A 21617-nucleotide genomic window follows, 5' to 3' on the forward strand; every position below is an offset into this window, starting at 1 on the left:
AATCTTTGGAACACTTCACTACGTATCCCCTGGGGTATTCATACCTCAGTTCGAAAAGCATAGAGTTAGGCAGCATCAGAAAGTAGCAGTGCTTTCTTTATTCTTATGGCAGGTTGTTCCAATCACAAAGTTAATTTTTAAAATGAAATTGATTAATTCTATTTAAATTGATGAATTCCTCAATAATTAGTTGACTAAGCTTAAGGTCAAACTACAAAAGTGTAACCAGTAGTAAGTGGCTAATTATTACTTTGTTTTATGGATGAGATATAAAACAGGCAAAATGCTGCTATAATACGCAGACAGTTCTTAGCATATGATACATTTTTGTCAACGTAGGCTTAAATTCATTTTTCTCGAACTAAGAGGAGTATAAATAAGTAAAAACACATAAAAGCATTAAATAGTAGAGCAATTACAATAATGGTGTATGACTAGGATGTATATGACTGAATTAATCATCTAAGAGCCTCACTAAAATTGACAGTCTGCCTTCCGTTTCTCCACATTTCTTCTCATTTTTTCTCCTATCACTGAAATTATCTAAGAAGGTAGTTGTACTACTTTCTATTTGTGTAGAGAACCCAAATTTGTATAATCAGCTGTCACCTTTCTCCTGAGCCCCAGAGTAGCATACGTCACTTAAATATCTTTAAGATGTTTAAGAAGTATTTTGAACTTAATGTGGCAAAAGCAGAACTCTGTTCTCCATTTCAGTGTACGGCACCACAACCTACCCAGTTACCGAAGTCCCAAGCCAGATATTATCTGATGTTTTTCCCCTCACCTACCTCATGTCTAAATCATCAGCACTTCTCTTAGCTTTCTCCATGAAACATGGACAGAATCATCCACGTCTCTCCATCTCCATTGTTCCTACCCTGCCTAAGACACCGTTTTCTCTTTCCTGGACTATACCCTGGCTTGTACTTTTGGCTGCTCATCCCCTCCCATTTCCCTAGCAGCCGGAGTGAATTAAAAAAAATTATTTTTATACAATTAAAAAAATGACTTTCCATTTACAGTCATTACAGAATTATTGGTTATATTCCCCATGTTGTACAGTACATCCTTGAGCCTTACACCCTATAGTTTGTACCTCCCAGTCTTGCATACCTATATTCCCCCAACTGGTAACCACTAGCTTGGTCTCTATATCTATGTATCTGCTTTTTTTGTTATATTCACTAGTTTGTTGTATTTTTTAGATTCCACATATAAGTGATATCATACAGTATTTATCTTTCTCTGTCTGACTTATTTCACTTAGCATAGTGCCCTCCAACTCCACCCATGTTCCTGCAAATGGCAAAATTTCATTCTTTTTCATGACTGAGTAGTATTCCATTGATTGATCTACCTATCTATCTATCTCTCACATCTTTTTTATCCATTCATCTATTGATGGACACTTAGGTTGTTTCCATGTCTTGACAATTGTAAATAATGCTGCTATGAACACTGGGGTGCATGTATCTTTTCAAATTAGTGTTTTGTTTTTTTGGATGTATACCCAGGAGTGGAATTGCTGGGTCATATGGTAATTCTATTTTTAGTTTTTTGAGAAACCTCCATACTGTTTACCACAGTGGCTACACCAGTTTACATTCCCACCAACAGTGTACAAGTGATCCCTTTTCTCCACATCCTCGCCAATATATTTTTTAACATCTTTATTAGAGTATAATTGCTTTACAATGTTGTGTTACTTTCTGCTATATAACAAAGTAAATCAGCATATGCATACATATGTCCCCATATCCCTTCCTTCTTGCACCTCCCTCCCACCCTCTCTATCCCACCCCTCCAGGTGGGCAGAAAGCACCGAGCTGATTTCCCTGTGCTATGCAGCTGCTTCCCACTAATTATCTACTTTACATTTGGTAGTGTATATATGTCAATGCTACTCTCTCACTTTGTCCCAGCTTATACTTCCCCCGCCCCTTGTCCTCAAGTCCATTCTCTATGTCTGCGTCTTTATTCCTGTCCTTCCCTTAGGTTCATCAGAACCATTTTTATTTTAGATTCCATATATATGTGTAAGCATACGGTATTTGTTTTTCTCTTTCTGACTTACTTCACTCTGTATGACAGTCTCTAGGTGCATCCACCTCACTACAAATAACTCAGTTTTGTTTCTTTTTATGGCTGAGTAATATTCTATTGTATATATGCACCACATCTTTATCTATTCATCTGTTGATGGACACTTACGTGGCTTCCATGTCCTGGCTACTGTAAATAGTGCTGCAGTGAACATTGTGGTACATGACTCTTTTTGAATCATGGTTTTCTTAGGGTATATGCCCAGTAGTGGGATTGCTGGGTCATATGGTAGTTCTACTTTTAGTTTTTTAAGGAACCTCTATACTGTTCTCTATAGTGGCTATATCAATTTACATTCCTACCAACAGTGCAAGAGGGTTCCCTTTTTTCCACACCCTCTCCAGCATTTATTGTTTGTAGATTTTTTGATGATGGCCATTCTGACTGGCGTGAGGTGATACCTCATTGTAGTTTTGATTTGCATTTCTCTAATGATTAGTGATGTTGAGCATCCTTTCACGTGTTTGTTGGCAATCTGTATATCTTCTTTGGAGAAATGTCTATTTAGGTCTTCTGCCCATTTTTGGATTGGGTTATTTGTTTTTTTGATATTGAGCTGCATGAGCTACTTGTATATTTTGGAGATTAATCCTTTGTCAGTTGCTTCATGTGCAAATATTTTCTCCCATTCTGAGGGTTGTCTTTTGGTCTTGTTTATGGTTTCCTTTGCTGTGCAAAAGCTTATAAATTTCATTAGGTCCAATTTGTTTATTTTTGTTTTTATTTCCATTTCTCTAGGAGGTGGGTCAAAAAGGATCTTGCTGTGATTTACGTCATAGAGTGTTCTGCCTATGTTTTCCTCTAAGAGTTTTGTAGTGTCTGGCCTTACATTTAGGTCTTTAATCCTTTTTAAGTTTATTTTAGTGTATGGTGTTAGGAAGTGTTCTAATTTCATTCTTTTACATGTAGCTGTCCAGTTTTCCCAGCACCATTTACTGAAGAGGCAGTCTTTTCTCCATTGTATATTCTTGCCTCCTTTCTCAAAAATATGGTGACTGTATGTGCATGGGTTTATCTCTGGGAGTTTTATCCTGTTCCATTAATCTCTATTGCTGTTTTTGTGCCAGTACCATACTGTCTTGATTACTGTAGCTTTGTAGTATAGTCTGAAATCTGAGATCCTGATTCCTCCAGCTCCATTTTTCTTTTCAAGATTGCTTTGGCTATTTGAGGTCTTTTGTGTTTCCATACCAACTGTGAAATTTTTTGTTCTAGTTCTGTGAAAAATGCCATAGGTAGTTTGATAGGGATTGCATTGAATCTGTAGATTGCTTTGGGTAGTATAGTCATTTTCACAATGTTGATTCTTCCAATCTAAGAACGTGGGTATATCTCTCCATTTGTTGGTATCATCTTTAATTTCTTTCAACAGTGTCTTATAGTTTTCTGCCTACAGGTCTTTTGTCTCCTTAGGTAGGTTTATTCCTAGGTATTTTATTCTTTTTGTTGTAATGGTAAATGAGAGTGTTTCCTTAATAGCTCTTTCAGATTTCTCATTGTTAGTGCATAGAAATGCAAGGGATTTCTGTGCATTAACTTTGTGTCCTGCTACGTTACCAAATTCATTGATCAGCTCTAGTAGCTTTCTGATAGCAGCTTTAGGATTCTCTATGTGTAGTATTATGTCATCTGCAAACAGTGACAGTTTTACTTCTTTTCTGATTTGGATTCATTTTACTTCTTTTTCTTCTCTGATTTCTGTGGGTAAAACTTCCAAAACTATGTTGAATAATAGTGGTGAGAGTGGGCAACCTTGTCTTGTTCCTAATCATGGTGGAAATGGTTTCAGTTTTCACCATTGAGCACAATGTTGGCCGTGGGTTTGTCATATGTGCCCTTTACTATGTTGAGGTAGGTTCCCTCTATGCCTACTTTCTGGAGAGTTTTTATCATAAATTGATGTTGCATTTTGTTGAAAGCTTCTTCTGCATCTATTGAGGTTGTCATTTGTTTTTTATCCTTCAATTTGTTAAAGTGGTGTATCACATTGATTGATTTGCATATATTGAAGAATCTGTGCATTCCTGGGATAAATCCCACTTGATCATGGTGTATGATCCTTTTAATGTGCTGTTGGATTCTGTTTGCTAATATTTTGTTGAGGATTTTTGCATCTATGTTCATCAGTGATATTGGCCTGTAGTTTTCTTTTCTGTGTGACATCTTTGTCTGGTTTTGGTATCAGGGTGATCATGGTCTTGTAGAATGAGTTTGGGAGTGTTCCTTCTGCTATCTTTCGGAAGAGTTTGAGAAGGATAGGTGTTAAGCTTCTCTAAATGTTTGATAGAACTCGCCTGTGAAGCCATCTGGTCCTGGGCTTTCGTTTGTTGGAAGATTTTTAATCACAGTTTCAATTTCAATGCTTGTGATTGGTCTGTTTATATTTTCTATTTCTTCCTGGTTCAGTCTCAGAAGGTTGTGCTTTTCTAAGAATTTGTCCATTTGTTCCAGGTTGTCCATTTCATTGGCATATACTTGCTTGTAGTAATCTCTCACGATTCTTTGTATTTCTGCAGTGTCAGCTGTTATTTTTCCTTCTTCATTTCTAATTCTATTGATTTGAGTCTTCTCCCTTTTTTTCTTGGTGAGTCTGGCTAATGGTTTATCAATTTTGTTTATCTTCTCAAAGAACCAGCTTTTAGTTTTATTGATCTTTGCTATTGTTTCCTTCATTTCTGTTTCATTTATTTCTGATCTGATCTTTATGATTTCTTTCCTTCTGCTAACTTTGGGGTTTTTTTGTTCTTCTTTCTCTAATTGCTTTAGGTGTAAGGTTACATTATTTATTTGAGATTTTTCTTGTTTATTGAGGTAGGATTGTATTGCTATAAACTTCTCTCTTAGAACTGATTTTGCTGTGTCCCATAGGTTTTGGGTCATTGTGTTTTCATTGTCATTTGTTTCTAGGTATTTTTTGATTTCCTCTTTGATTTCTTCAGTGATTTCTTGGTTCGTTAGTAACGTGTTGTTTTGCCTCCATGTGTTTGTATTTTTTACAGTTTTTTCCTGTAATTGATATCTAGTCTCATAGCATGTGGTTGGAAAAGGTTCTTGATATGATTTCTATTTTCTTAAATTTACCAAGGCTTGATTTGTGACCCAAGGTATGGTCTCTCGTGGAGAATGTTCCATGAGCACTTGAGGAGAAAGTGTATTTTATTGTTTTGGATGGAATGTCCTATAAATATCAATTAAGTCCATCTTGTTTAATGTGTCATTTAAAGCTTGTGTTTCCTTTTTTATTTTCATTTTGGGTGATCTGTCCATTGGTGAAAGTAGGGTGTTAAAGTCCCCTAATATTGTTGTGTTACTGTCAATTTCCCCTTTTATGGCTGCTAACATTTGCCTTACGTATTGAGGTACTACTTTTTAGGTACATAAATATTTACCATTGTTGTATCTTCTTGGATTGATCCCTTGATCATTGTGTAGTGTTCTTCTTTGTCTCTTCTAATAATTCTTATTTTAAAGTCTATCTTGTCTGATATGAGAATTGCTAACCCAGCTTTGTTTTGATTTCCACTTACATGGAATATCTTTTTCCATCCCCTCACTTTCAGTCTGTAAGTGTCCCTAGGTCTGAAGTGGGTCTCTTGTGGACAGCATATATATGGTCTTGTTTTTGTTTCCACTCAGCCAGTATATATCTTTTGGTTGGAGCATTTAATCCATTTACATTTAAGGTAATTATCGATATATATGTTCCTATTACCATTTTCTGAATTGTTTTGAGTTTGTTTTTGTAGGTCTTTTCCTTCTCTTTTGTTTCCCACCGAGAGAAGTTACTTTAGCATTTGTTGTAAACCTGGCTTGGTGGTGCTGAATTCTCTTAACTTTTGCTTGTCTGTAAAGGTTTTAATTTCTCCATGGAATCTGATTGAGATCCTTGCTATGTAGAGTAATCTTGTTGGTAGATTCTTCCCTTTCATCACTTTCATTGTGTCCTGCCACTCCCTTCTGGCTTGCAGAATTTCTGCTGAAAGATCAGCTGTTAACCTTATGGGGATTTCCTTGTATGTTATGTTTGCTTTTCCCTTTCTGCCTTTAATAATTTTTCTTTGTATTTAATTTTTGATAGTTTGATTAATATGTGTCTCAGCTGTTTCTCTTTGGGTTTATGCTGTATGGGACTCTATGCTTCCTGGACTTGACTGTTTACTTTCCCATGTTAGGGAAGTTTTTGACTATAATCTCTTCAAATAGTTTCTCAGAAACTTTCTTTTTCTCTTCTTCTTTTGGGACCCTTATAATTCGAATGTTGGTGCATTAATGTTTTCCCAGATGTCTCTGAGACTGTTCTCAATTCTTTTCATTCTTTTTTCTTTATTCTGCTCCCTGGCAGTTATTTCCACCATTTTATCTTCCAGGTCACGTATCCATTCTTCTGCCTCAGTTATTCTGCTATTGATTCCTTGTAGAGTATTTTAAATTTCATTTTTGTGTTGTTCATCACTGTTTGTTTGCTCTTTAGTTCTTCGGTCCTTGTTAAATGTTTCTTGTATTTTCTCCATTCTGTTTCAGAGATTTTGGATCATCTTTACTATCATTATTCTGAATTCTTTTGCAGGTAGGTTGTCTATTTTTTCTTCACTTATTTGGTCTTGTAGGTTTTTACCTTGCTTCTTCGTCCTTAACATATTTTTTGTCTTTTTTTTTTTTTTGATGGGTGGGGTGTATTCCTATCTTACTGGTTGTTTGGCCTGAGGCATCCAGCCCTGGAGTTTGCAGGCAGTTAGATAGAGCTGGGTCTTGGTGTGGAGATGAGGACCTCTGGGAGGCTTCATTCTGATTAATATTCCCTGGGGTCTGAGGTTCTCTGTTAGTCCAGCAGTTGGGACTCAGAACTCCCACCAGAGGAGCTCGTGCCCGACCTCTGGCCTGGGAACCACGATCCTGCAAGCCAGTTGCTGGGGGTTCCTCCCATCCCCTTAGGTGTCTGTGGTCCCCCACCAGTGCCTGATAGGTGCCCTAGTTGTGCGGAGACACAAATTCCGTGGCCTCCTAGTCTGCCATCTTGACTCCGCCCAACATTGGTTATTTGTAGACTTTTTGATGATTGCCATTCTGAGAGGTGTGAGGTGATATCTCACTGTGGTTTTGATTTGCATTTCCCTGATGATTAGTGATGTTGAGTGTCTTTTCATGTAAAAGGGTAAATCGGATCATGTTGCTCACTTGCTCAGAGCCCTCCACTGATGTCCATTACACTTGAGTATAATACACAACCTTTCTCCAGTCACAAGGCTGTGTAGGGTAGGTTCCATGTCTCCCTCTCTTATCCTCTCCTAACTTCTCTCCTCTTCCTCTTCATTGCACTTCAGCCCTAATGGCATTATTTCTGTTTTCTAGGAATGTGACTTTTGCCCTGGGGACTTTTCACTTACTGCTTGCTTTGCCTAGACTGGAAGCTTCTGGATCTTTCCATGGCCAGGCCTTTCCATCACTTAGGTCTCAGCTCACGTGTCACTTCCTCAGAGCCCTTTCCTGACCAAGCTATTTAAAGCAACCCCATCCTCTAAGTCACTCTTAAAGCATTACACAGTTTTAGTTTTTAGTTAAATTCTCTTCTTAGTATTTATCACCTCTGAATAATCTTGTTTTCATTTTCCTGTCGACTGCAATGTGAGTTTCATCAATGTAGAGAACTTCTCTGTAATTCAGTATTGTATCACCTGGCTCAGTAAATATCAACTATTTGTGAATGCCTGGACAACCCTCCATTGACCTCATTTGGTCCTCATAATAACTCTGTCCGATAGTGTGAATGAAAAATGTTGTCTGCTGTATCAGTAAACAAAGGATGTTGCAGCCATCAAAGCCATTACAACACCTGATGGTGAGCCCTGAGGGAACTCATGATGGGGAAGAACAGTATACTGGCCCTAGATAACTAAGGTGCATATCAAAGGAATGATTTCAATGAGCCCACACTCTTGCATCTTTCCATACCTAGAAAACTGCTAAATTCATTAACTTGAGATATCTGGTTTTCTTTAATTAACAGTAGTCGTTTGAAGTTCCAACTTCTTGGTCTTTGTTGCAAAAACTCCTGTAGATCCTGTCTCCTCCCTTACCTGTTTGGAGCAGACCCTCAGAGCTGTCTGAGAGACTGCATCCTGGCCTTAAGTCCTCAGTTTTGTCTGCCAAATAAAACATAATTCTCAACTTTAAGTTTGTGCATTTTTTTTTCAGTTGACAGTAGACACTGTTATTGCTTCTTTTTAGAGGTTGATGTCTTAATGACTGTTGTGTCTTTAGGGCCTTTTAGCATAGTGGTCCCCAACCTTTTTGGCACCAGGGAGCAGTTTCATGGAAGACAGTTTTTCCACGGAAGGGGTTGTGGGGGGGGTGGTTCAGGTGGTAATGTGAGTGAGGGGGAGCGATGGGGCCTGGCAGATGAAGCTTCGCTTGCTCGCCCACCTGCCACTCACCTCCTGCTTTGCAGCCCAGTTCCTAACAGGCTGCAGACCTGTAGTAGGCTGTGGACCTGTAGTGGTCTGCGGCCCAGGGGTTGGGGACCCCTGTTTTAGCAGATCTGTAATACATGTTTGCTGAAAGAATGCATGGATCTCATTTTACAGGTAGGTAAACCTCATAGTTCATAGAAGTCATGTGACTTTCTCCAACATTATAAAGTATGTAAATGACACAGTTGGATCTGAAACATACGTCTTTAGTCACTTGGCTCCTAGTTATTTGCTTTTTCTGTCTTAACTTGTTGCTTCCCAAATGGAAGTTTCCCTGATAAGAAACTCTAGAAGAAAAATTTGGATGGTGCTACCTCTAAGGTGGTACCTATTGTATCCCACAGTAACTAATGGGAAGGGGTATATTTAGTTAGGTGCTTAGAAACTGAATCAGTTTATTTAAAGCATGTAATCATCATACTTTTCATTGAGTTCCTTGATTTCCTTATTGTTCACATGACTTTAGTATGAGCTCCATTCATGTCCTAGTGGAAAATGTTGGAAAAGTTTGGAAATGTCATTTTGAAACATTTACTGTTGTCTTTGCCTGGTATTCTTTTCCTTGGTTCTCTACCTAGCCAAATCCCACTTATCCATTACTCAGTACATAGCAACCTTTTGAGTGCCAGAACTTGTCTTGGTCGTGATATTTAATAGAGATTATCCAGCCACTCTTTGGCTTAGCATTGTTTGAGTTCAAATTCAAGCTCTGTTACTTGCTAGTTTTCTGACCCTGAAAAAATCTTTAAGTATCATTTTTCTCATCTGTTAGATGGATATAATAATAGTACATATTCCCTAGCGTTGGTAGAAGAATTAAACAATGTAGTGCATCATAAGCCTGAAGTCCAGTATGTAGTGGATAGTGAGTATTCAAAACAGTTAGCTGTTATTTTCCATCTCTGTATTTCTAGTACATCAGCATAGAAACTAGCATTTAGGAGATATCTAAGATGTTGGTTAAACTAATCCAGGGGCTGTGTTATCCTCTGGATCTCTGACATAGTTTTATCCCTCTCATCAATTTCCTTAAAGTAGAATCAAGAATTGGTACCTATTGCTTCCCCTAACATTTGTCATACATTGCCTAACTAGACCCGATTTCTGCCCTAGAGCTATTTGACAGAATTTACAAAAATAAGGATTCTTTCAACATAAATTATTGTCAACACGAAAAAGTATATTGTTGAGAAAGCCTCTGCTTTTGGCTTGGATTTTGAATTGTCAGTACTTATTTATGGGATTGTGATGACACACCTCCCCAAAGCTGGTCTTTTTTCTCAGGCTAAATTGCCCACTATTAGTCTCTCTCCTGAGCATCTTACCTCTTAATCCTAGCATGCTCTGTTATCTTGTTGCCTTTGTTGATGGAAACATACCATTTTTCAATATTGCCTTGAAGCTGAGACATTCAGTGGTGCACATGGATTTTGAGAGTCAGGAGGATATGTGCCATCTGCTGACTTCTTTTGGGTTTGTTGCTGCTGAAGGGGAGCCCAGCATGTTTTCTTTTTGCCAATTATAAGGGAAGTGACTGGGGAGTCTTTAGAAAAGGAATGAAGTTATCATTTCATGGACATATGCTGTTCACACAGATAGGAAATCTACATTTTTCAAGCCATCACTTAAAGTACTGTGTTTCAATAAAGCAGAGATACTGAGATGGTGCCAATGTTGTCAGAAGAAAGTATGACTTTTCTATCTAAGATGTTTACCTAAAAAAAGAAAAAAAAAGAAAAAAAACTGTAGGAAACAAATGAATCAACAGTGAGTACTCTAAGTCCCTGTTTTTAACCTCCTTCTGTTTATCAGTCAGTGTCTGGTTGCTGTAAGGTATAGAGTTCTTTTTCTTTGTAGTCACAGGCTATGTGGGGAGATAGCTTCTCTTTTCATTTGGATGATAGAAGGAGAGTTGCATCATACCAGAAGAATGATATTGGGTAATCAAATTTTTAAAAACGTGGACAGTCACATCAGGAAAACTAGTCTTCCCAGGTGCTGCTGCTAACTACTAGCTACAAGGCCACTCTCTCATCCCCTTCACACCAGTGGTCCCAGAGACAGAGTCATAGGATTACCAAGACTCAGCCATTCTTACTTCCATACTTGTTTATGCCTTTATAGTTGTACTGTATTATGTAATTTAAGATCACATAAACCAACAGAATCTGATTTTTAAGAACAGGGTTATTGCTTCTGTGAAAAACAAGCTGAAAGACTTGAAAATCATTAATAAAGATGAGTTGATGAAAAATTAATAAAACTGTTGAGTTAGATGTAAGATCACTTAAATGGATTAGAAAAAAATTAACAAAAATTTAAAAGGACTTCACTTTCCAGCGAGACACAGGCTGTCAGCATCTCAGGAGTGAGTCAGAGGACAGCTCTTAGAAGATAGGGATTCTGTATAGGCCTGTTTTCAAGCCGGCCTATTCTGTCCTCAGCAGAAGCAAGAAGAAGTACAATCCTGCAGCCTGTGGAACAAAAACCACATTCACAGAAAGAGAGACAAGATGAAAAGGCAGAGGGCTATGTACCAGATGAAGGAACAAGATAAAACCCCAGAAAAACAACTAAATGAAGTGGAGATAGGCAACCTTCCAGAAAAAGAATTCAGAATAATGATAGTGAAGATAATCCAAGACCTCAGAAAACGAATGGAGGAAAAGATCGAGAAGATGCAAGAAAAGTTTAACAAAGACCTAGAAGAATTAAAGAACAAACAGAGATGAACAATACAATAACAGAAATGAAAACTACACTAGAAGGAATCAATAGATGAATAACTGAGGCAGAAGAACGGATAACTGACCTGGAAGACAGAATGGTGGAATTCACTGCTGCGGAACAGAATAAAGATAAAAGAATGAAAAGAAATGAAGACAGCCTAAGAGATCACTGGGATAACATTAAAGGCAACAATATTTTCACAGTATAGGGGTTGCAGAAGGAGAAGAGAGAGAGAAAGGACCTGAGAAAATATTTGAAGAGATTATAGTCAAAAACTTCCCTAACATGGGAAAGGAAATAGCCACCCAAGTCCAGGAAGCACAGAGAGTCCCATACAGGATAAACCCAAGGAGAAACAAGCTGAGACACGTAGTAATCAAAATTAAAGACAAAGAAAAATTATTGAAAACAGCGAGGGAAAAACAACAAATAACATACAAGGGAACTCCCATAAGGTTAACAGCTGATTTCTCAGCAGAAACTCTACAACCCAGAAGGGAGTGGCATGATATACTTAAAGTGATGAAAGGGAAGAACCTACAACCAAGATTACTCTACCTGGCAAGGATCTCATTCAGATTCGATGGAGAAATCAAAAGCTTTACAGACAACCAAAAGCTAAGAGAATTCAGTACCACCAAACCATCTCTACAACAAATGCTAAAGGACCTTCCCTAAGTAGGAAACACAAGAGAAGAAAAGGACCTACAAAAATGAACCCATAACAATTAAGAAAATGGTAATAGGAACATCATATCGATAGTTACCTTAAATGTGAATGGATTAAATGCTCCAACCAAAAGACACAGGCTTGCTGAATGGATACAAAAACAAGACCCATATATATGCTGTCTACAAGAGACCCACTTCAGACCTAGGGACACATACAGACTGAAAGTGAGTGAATGGAAAAAAATATTCCATGAAAATGGAAATCAAAAGAAAGCTGGAGTAGCCATACTCATATCAGATAAAATAGACTTTAAAATAAAGAATGTTACAAGAGACAAGGTAGGACACTACATAATGATCAAGGGATCAATCCAAGAAGATATAACAATTATAAATATATATGCACCCAACATAGGAGCACCTCAATACATAAGGCAACTGCTAACAGCTATAAAAGAGGAAATCGACAGTAACACAATAGTAGTGTGAGACATTAACACCTCACTTACACCAATGGACAAATCATCCAAACAGAAAATTAATAAGGAAACACAAGCTTTAAATGACCCAATAGACCTGATAGATTTAATTGATATTTATACGACATTCCATCCAAAAACAGCAGATTACACTTTCATCTCAAGTGCGCACAGAACATTCGCCAGGATAGATCATACCTTGGATCACAAATCAAGCCTCAGTAAATTTAAGAAAATTGAAATCATATCAAGCATCTTTTCTGACCACAATGCTAGAAGATTAGAAATCAATTACAGGGAAAAAAAGATAAAAAATACAAAAATATGGAGGATAAACAATATGTTACTAAATAACCAAGAGATCACTGAAGAAATCAAAGAGGAAATCAAAAAATACCTAGAGACAAATGACAATGAAAACAGGATGATCCAAAACCTATGGGAGGCAGGAAAAAGAGGGAAGTTTACAGCAATAAAAGCCTACCTCAAAAAACAATAAAAATCTCAAATAAATAACATAACCTTACACCTAAAGCCGTTAGAGAAAGATGAACAAAAAAACCCCAAAGTTAGCGAAGGAAAGAAATCATAAAGATCAGAGCAGAAATAAATGAAACAGAGACAAGGAAAACAATAGCAAAGAAGAATAAAACTAAAAGCTGGTTCTTTTAGAGGATAACCAAAATTGATAAACCATTAGCCAGACTCATCAAGAAAAAAAGGGAGAGGACTCAAATCAATAAAATTAGAAATGGAAAAGGAGAAGTTACAACAGATGTGGCAGAAATACAAAGCATCCTAAGAGACTACTACAAGCAACTCTGCCAATAAAATGGACAACACGGAAGAAATGGACAAATTCTTAGAAAGGTATAACCTTCCAAGACTGAACCAGGAAGAAATAGAAAATATGAACAGACCAATCACAAGTAATGAAATTGAAACTGTGATTCAAAATCTTCCAACAAACAAAAGCCCAGGACCAGATGGCTTCACAGATGAATTCTATCAAACATTTAGAGAAGAGCTAACACCCATCCTTCTCAAACTCTTCCAAAAACTTGCAGAGGAAGGAACACTCCCAAACTCATTCTGTGAGGCCACCATCACCCTGATACCAAAACCAGACAGAGATACTACAAAAAAAGAAAATTACGGACCAATATCACTGATGAATATAGATGCAAAAATCCTCAACAAAGTACTAGCAAACAGAATCCAACAGCACATTAAAAGGATCATACACCATGATCAAGTGGGATTTACCCCAAGGATGCAAGGATTCTTCAATATACACAAATCAATCAATGTGATACACCATATTAACAAATTGAAGAATAAAAACTGTATGATCACCTCAATAGATGCAGGAAAAGCTTTTGACAAAATTCAACACCCACTTATGATAAAAACTCTCCAGAAAGTGGGCATAGAGGGAACCTACTTCAACATAATAAAGGCCATATACGAGAAACCCATAGTAAACATCATTCTCAATGGTGAAAAACTGAAACCATTTCCTCTAAGATCAGGAACAAGACAAGGATGTCCACTCTCACCATTATTATTCAACATAGTTTTGGAAGTCCAACCATGGCAATCAGAAAAGAAAAAGAAATAAAAGGAATACAAATTGGAAAAGAATAAGTAAAACTGTCACTGTTTGCAGATGACATGATATTATACATAGAGAATCCTAAAGATGTCTCCAGAGAACTACTAGAGCTAATCAATGAATTTGATAAAGTTGTAGGATACAAAATTAATGTGCAGAAATCTCTTGCATTCCTATATACAAATGATGAAAAATCTGAAAGGGAAATTAAGGAAACACTCCCATTTACCATTGCAACAAAAAGTATAAAATACCTAGGAATAAACCTACCTAGGGAGAGAAAAGACCTGTATGCAGAAAACTATAAGACACTGTTGAAAAAAATTAAAGATGATACAAATAGATGGAGAGATATACCATGTTCTTGGATTGGAAGAATCAATATTGTGAAAATGACTCTACTACCCAAAGCAATCTACAGATTCAGTGCAATCCCTAACAAACTACCAATGGCATTTTTCACAGAACTAGAACAAAAAATTTCACAATTGGTATGGAAACATAAAAGACCCCAAATAGCCAAATCAGTCTTGAGAAAGAAAAATGGAGCTGGAGGTATCAGGCTCTCAGATTTCGGACTATACTACAAAGCTACAGTAATCAAGACAATATGGTAGTGGCCCAAAAACAGAATTATAGATTAATGGAACAAGATAGAAAGCCCAGAGATAAACCCACGCACCTATGGTCAACTAATCTATGACAAAGGAGGCAAGGATATGCAATGGAGAAAAGACAGTCTCTTCAACAAGTGGTGCTGGGAAAACTGGACAGCTACATGTAAAAGAATGAAATTAGAACATTCCCTAACACCATACACAAAAATAAACTCAAAATGGATTAGAGACCTAAATGTAAAACTGGACACTATAAAACTCTTAGAGGAAAACATAGGAAGAACACTCTATGACATAAATCACAGCAAGATCTTTTTTGGTCCACCTCCCACAGTAATGGAAATAAAAACAAAAATAAACAAATGGGACCTAATGAAATGTAAAAGCTTTTGCACAGCAAAGGAAACCATAAACAAGACGAAAAGACACCCCTCAGAATGGGAGAAGATATTTGCAAATGAATCAATGGACAAAGGATTAATCTCCAAAATATATAAACAGCTCATGCAGCTCAATATTAAGAAAACAAACAACCCAGTCCAAAAATGGGCAGAAGACCTAAATAGACGTTTCTCTAGAGAAGACATACAGATGACCAAGAAGCACATGAAAAGCTGCTCAACATCACTAATTATTAGAGAAATGCAAATCAAAACTACAATGAGGTATCACCTGAGTCCAGTTAGAATGGGCATCATCAGAAAATCTACAAACAACAACTGCTAGAGAGTGTGTGGAGAAAAGGCAACCCTCTTGCACTGTTGGTGAGAATGGAAATTGATACAGCCACTATGAAGAACAGTATGCTGGTTCCTTAAACAACTAAAAATGAATTACCATATGACCCAGGAATCCCACTACTGGGCATATACCCAGAGAAAACCATAAATCAAAAAGACACATGAACCCCAATGATCATTGCCGCACTATTTACAATAGCCAGGTCATAGAAGCAACCTAAATGCCCATCGACAGATGAGTGTATAAAGAAGATATGGTACACATATACAATGGAGTATTACTCAGCCTTAAAAAGGAACGAAATTGGGTCATTTGTAGAGACGTGGATGGATCTAGAGACTGTCATACAGAGTGAAGTAAGTCAGGAAGAGAAAAACAAATATCGAATATTAACACATATATGTGGAACCTAGAAAAATGGTACAGATGAAATGGTTTGCAGGGCCAAAATTGAGACACAGATGTAAAGAACAAACGTATGGACACCAAGGTGGGGAAAGTGGCTGGGGGCTGGGGGTGGTGCTGTGATGATTTGGGAGATTGGAATTGACATGTATACACTGATGTACATGGATGGATGACTAATAAGAAAAAAAAATTTTTAATGATGCCATGCTTTGATTTCTTTGCAAGTGTCTTCAACCTCTTGCTTTACTTAAAAAAATCAAAAGTGTAAATCTTAGATGATGCATTACGGTTATAGAAAGAAGACAATGTAATCTGTGCATCCATATATTGAAAGGAGCATCTTGACTCAGAATAGAAACATTGCAGAATGAATGTACATTTATATGTTTTAAGTTAAAATAAAATGTCAAAGGTATATATGTATATTTGAAGAGTTCTCATTACCCCACCTTTCCAAATAATTGACTATGCAGGTATCAACTTAACCAGATAAGAATGCTTTTACTCTGATCACAACCCTAATGGGATTAAAGGTGCAGACATGAGAAAAAGAGGTGTGCATTGTCCTGGATAGAATGACTTCCCTTCCCAAGGCTTTAGTTTCCTTTTCTCTGAAATGAAAGGGTGGGGCTGAACAAAGCTCTAAGTTTTTTCTAATTCTCATATTTTATATTTCTTCATTTCAAATTGGGAAAGTTTAATTTTTAAAATGGTGCCTCTTAGATAGCTCTGTCATTCCCTGTATTTCTGTCAGCTACCTATTTTTAAGCATTGTATTGACCCTAGAATATTTATCTGATCTCTTGTTAAACATTAAAGAGACACTTGTCTGGAGGAGAAATCCAGAATTTAAATCCTTGAATACAGGCTGTCATCCACAGTCCTTATTATGCAGCTAAACTTATCCGTGATGGGGCCTCCACGTAGCACTCCAGCCTGACTCTCCGTACTTCTAATACTGCCTTGGCTTGTTTTCCCCCAATCTAAAGTGCTGTTTATGCCTCTGAGACTTCGCTCACCATTGCTTTCTCTGTCTAGGGTATTTTTCATCTCTTTTTTTTTCCTCCAGGTTAACTCTTTCATGCCCCTAAAGACTCAGTTCTGGGGCTTTCTCCTTTATGGAATCTTACCTGATTTTCCCAGGTCAAGCGAGGTGCTCCCTCTGTGTCCTCTTTGGAGATCTAACTTTACTTCAAATTTTGTAATATTCCATTACTTATCTCCTCCACGAAAGTAAGCTCCTTGCAGAAAAGGATAGAATGTTATTTATGTTTGTCCCAGCACTTGCACAGTTTCCAGCATGAGGAAGCTGTTCAAAAATATTTGATCAAATGTACTGTCGCAAACATAGAAATTTAGAACTGGATATGAAAGGAAATATCCAGGCCACCTAGCTCAGGACCTTCATTTTACGTATGAAGAAACAAACTGAGGCCCAGAGCAGTTCACAACTTTGTCCAATGTCTGTTGCCAGCACTGGAAGCTATGATTAACCCTGCTGTGTCTTGGATTAGCTTCCCTCCCTGGGATCCCCAAACTCAAGAGCAACTAGCTCACAAATTCACAGGGAAATGTATTTATTGAACAAGAGATTAAAACTGGCATCATGAGAGAGGGTGTTGGAATGTTGCGACCCCAGCTCAGATTTCAGAAATGAACATAGGCTAAGGCCTAGTCAATAAACCTTTTTCCCAGTTATCTTAGTATAAACATTTTTTTGCCTACATCACAAGCCATTATTGAGAGACATTTCTTGGTATTTCTCTTCAGGGTCTTATCCGGTGATCTTCTCTTCTTATGGAGCTTGAATCCTTGTGATACAGAGCCAAGTATCACTTGGCCACCTTCCTACGCATCAAAATCCTGCTGATATGGATTGCCAGGTAAGCTCAAGATTACATTAAATTCAAAGATGATAACTCTGACTATCTAACTATATCTCAATCCTAAATGGAAAATTTTAAAATGTTTTAGAAGAAGGGATTCAAGATATCACTGAGCAGAGAATTAATCATTATAAAAGCCCAGCTCAAAAGGAAATTAAAGAAGAAGAATAATGGGCAAGGTGAGTTTAAGGAACCCAATCCTTAAAGGTAGGTGTCACTTAAGCTTGATGTCCACAAAAGTTAGAGCTAATTTATTATCCAAGCTGGGACACTTGTGAGAATGAAAAAGAGGTCTATTGACAATGACACGAGCGTAAACCAGATGGCCCTGGCAAACAGGACATATGATTACCCAAATAAAGCTCACTTCCATCCTGTGGTTTCATTGCTTCAGGAATGTTCTCCCAGACAAGCCAAGCCCAGCAGTTGGGTTGTGACTGTCAGTTGAGCTTCTGATCTAGTTTTTTCAGCCTCTTCCCCCTCCAGCCCGGTCCCGATGCTCCGCTTCAACACAAACTCCATTCATCTACCTTCCTGTTTGCCGGCTTCTCCTATTGGAAAGACACTTGCTTTCTTAGATCTCTGCTTCTTGGCTACACACGGCTTCATTCTTCTACTTGTTACATGGTCTCTGACCTTAATGATTTTCAAACTATTTTTGGTATAATTCTAGATTTTAAGTGTTTAATAAATGCTTGATTTGCATTTCAGTTTTTGAAAACACATCATAAATTCATCATTATTTGCCTGTCACAGGGGTTGGGAAATGACCTGTGATTCTCTGGCTTGTTTCCATCTTCAATTAGAGTGCTATTTGCTTCCTCTTCTGGCAGCGCTCCTTATCAGGCAGCTGATGAATGCCCACTGTCCATGCTGCCACCCTGTTCCCAAACTCCTTAGTGTCAGGAGGAAGGGAGCCCAGCCCTGGGCCTGTGTCACAGTTGGATTAGGGGTAAAGGATCAGTGCCCATCATCTCCTGGGCCTTACTCAATGCTTCGAGGAAAGTATTCTGCTTTCACTTGTTTTAAATATTCTGTTTGAAAAGATTTTCCCCATTAAATTTTCTTGAAGGCCATGACTCTAACTTGTATCTCAGAACCTGACTTTCTCTGGGTGCAGCTCCCAGGCTCCCATACCTGTGTCTGTGGTTGACAGCTTCTGGTATGGCGTCCAGTGATGCCTGTCTGCTGGTATTGACCTCTTAGGCATTATGCACTCTTATGTATGATGTATGTCTTATGTATCCCCCTCCCCCTTGAGTATGTACTGGACCTAGTTACTTGCATTTAACACATAGAATAGTACAACGAATGCGATAGGATGTCCCCTCCGAGATTAGGTTACAAAAGCCTGTTACTTTCATCTTGCTAGCACTTTCTTTTCCTTTCACTTGCTCTCCTGGTGAAGTCAGCTCCTGTGGTGTGAACTACCCTATGTGGAGGTCTACATGCCATGAGGAACTGAAGTCCTCAGTTCAGTTCAGCAGGCCCCAAGGGACTGAATCCTGCCAACAAGAGCATGAGTGAGCAGAAGTGGACTCTTTCATCCCCATTTAAGCTTTGAGATGACTGACTGCAGCTGTTTGAGAAGGAACCAGGGGAACCACCGAGGCTGTGCCCAGATGATTAACCTGTAGAAACTATCAGAATAAAATGATGTTTTAAGCCACTAAGCTTTGGAGTAATTTGTTACATAGCAACACATAACTAATAGTGTCCCATCCACAAGGTCAGTTTCAGCCAAGACCTTGCTTCCTTATCTTTTGGCCTGGGGTGGTGGACTTAGTCACCAACTGTTGCACAGCTTAGTTAAGAGAACTAAGACTAAAACTCAGTCTTCTTCATCCTAGATCTAGGTTTGCTTCTTTCTCCCATTATTTACATGCAGAACCCTGCTAGTTTCATGAAACGCTCATTCAAGTATTTGAACTAATTCAAAATTACTGATTGGGAAAAAAACAACAACAACAAAAAACCCCCAAACTTTGCCCTTTTTCCTCCTGTGATGTACTACCTGTATCTCAGTCAGAAAACAAGCTAAGAGTTTTAATTTCCTTAGTGAAACACTGGTGATGCTGTCTACGTTTTGGAACTTCCGAATCTCCTTTCAGTCAGCAGCATTGGGCTTTTGCACGGAAGGACCTCGATGTGGATTTGACGCGCATTGCTTGACAAAAGCCCTGCTGAGACAATCTGTATTACCATCTTAGAGACAGTTGAACCATTTATTTTACCAGATTCTCTAGGCTTTACTGGTTTCAAAGTACACCAGCAGTTGGCCACCTACTGGAATTTATTACTCTGATTCTCTATAGAAATGCCTTGACAAAACTACAATTTAAAATTATTCCCTAAATTTTGAAATAAGAAATGATCATGAATAGAACTATATCTATAAGATTTTGTAAAATCATTATCAATCACATCATCAGTTTTTGTTGTTCAATGTTCTTTTATTATGATTAATTCTTTTCAGCTCAAAGTGAGGAAATTGGAATATTCCCTTGGAGAACTGGGTACATGTCCTTTTAATAAACAATAAGAAACGTGTAACGTTGCTTTGCCTGTGAGGAAACACAGCTATTTTATGATCAATTATAGTAGCTATCCTTAGCCTAACTTTCCTACTATATTCTTTTTGGTTCCACATTTTATTACTTGGCACTTGTTTAATTAATTTTCTTTTAATCTTTTTTTGTGGTTTTATTGTTTTGGTGCCTTCATATTTTAATCTGTGACATTTTTGGAAGTAGGTGGTGAAATGCTCATTCTTTTTTTTTTAAATTTCTTTATTGAGTATAGTTGATTTATAATGTGTTAATTTCTGCTGTACAGCGAAGTGATTTAGTTTTACATATATAAACATTCTTTTTCATATACTTTTCCATTATGGTTTATCAAAGGATATTGAATATAGTTCCCTGTGCTATACAGTAGGACCTTGTTGTTTATCCATCCTATATATAAGAGTTTGCATCTGATAATCCCAAACTCTCAACTCATCCCTCCCCCACCCACCTCCCCCTTGGCAACCCCAAGTCTGTTCTCTATGTCTGTCAGTCTGTTTCTGTTTCATGGATAAGTTTATGAAGTGGTCATTCTTAAATGCTTGAGAAAAAGTTTTATGAAATTAAACAAGGAATATTTATTTCATTCTTTTTCACTTGCACAGTTAAAACCTAGTCACAGAGACTGAAACATTTTCTGTTGGTAATTTTATAATTTAATAGGTAGGTCTACCTTGTTTTCATCCAAATGTCAACGGGATACTGGTTCTGTGAGCAGAACTGCAGTTGGAAGCGAGCAAAGTGAGGCAGTGGCAGTTCGAGGGAATCAAACTAGTGCCCAGAGCAGTGGTGCGAGCAGCCGTTTCTGGGGGAAGCGAGTGTGCGGTTCTGGGCACTCTTGCTGCTGAGTGGGGCATCTTCAGGAGAGAAGCCTCATCTGTGGTCGCCACTGTTCCTGCTTGAGTAGCTCCTTATTCTGCTCCCCTCACCCTCTCAGCTAGTCTGTGAACTATCAAGTATCCTTTAACAAATGCTTTTTTTTTTCTTTTGAAAAAATTCTTTTAACACGTTTTTTCCCCTGCTTAAACCTATCACAACAGATTTTATTTTGTGCAACTATGAAACCTGACCAGCCAAGCTTATAAACATACATGCCCTAGGGGCTGGTTAAATAAAAATACCTGATGTGGGTCAGCATGAGTAAGGAGTAGTGAGGCAGAGGGCAGTGGAGAGTGCATGCCCCTCCTATAAAGGCATTCCAATCCAGCTTCTCCAAACATCCTCTTTACCAAAACTAACTTGGTTGCATCTGCTTTCTGAATTTGGCTTATGGGGCTACCAGTGTATGACTTCTGACCCTCCAGTTTAATGGAGTTGAAGTAATGAAAA

This window comes from Mesoplodon bidens (assembly GCF_964165515.1).
Source record: "Mesoplodon bidens genome assembly, chromosome: 7".
Taxonomy (NCBI): Eukaryota; Metazoa; Chordata; class Mammalia; order Artiodactyla; family Ziphiidae; genus Mesoplodon; species Mesoplodon bidens.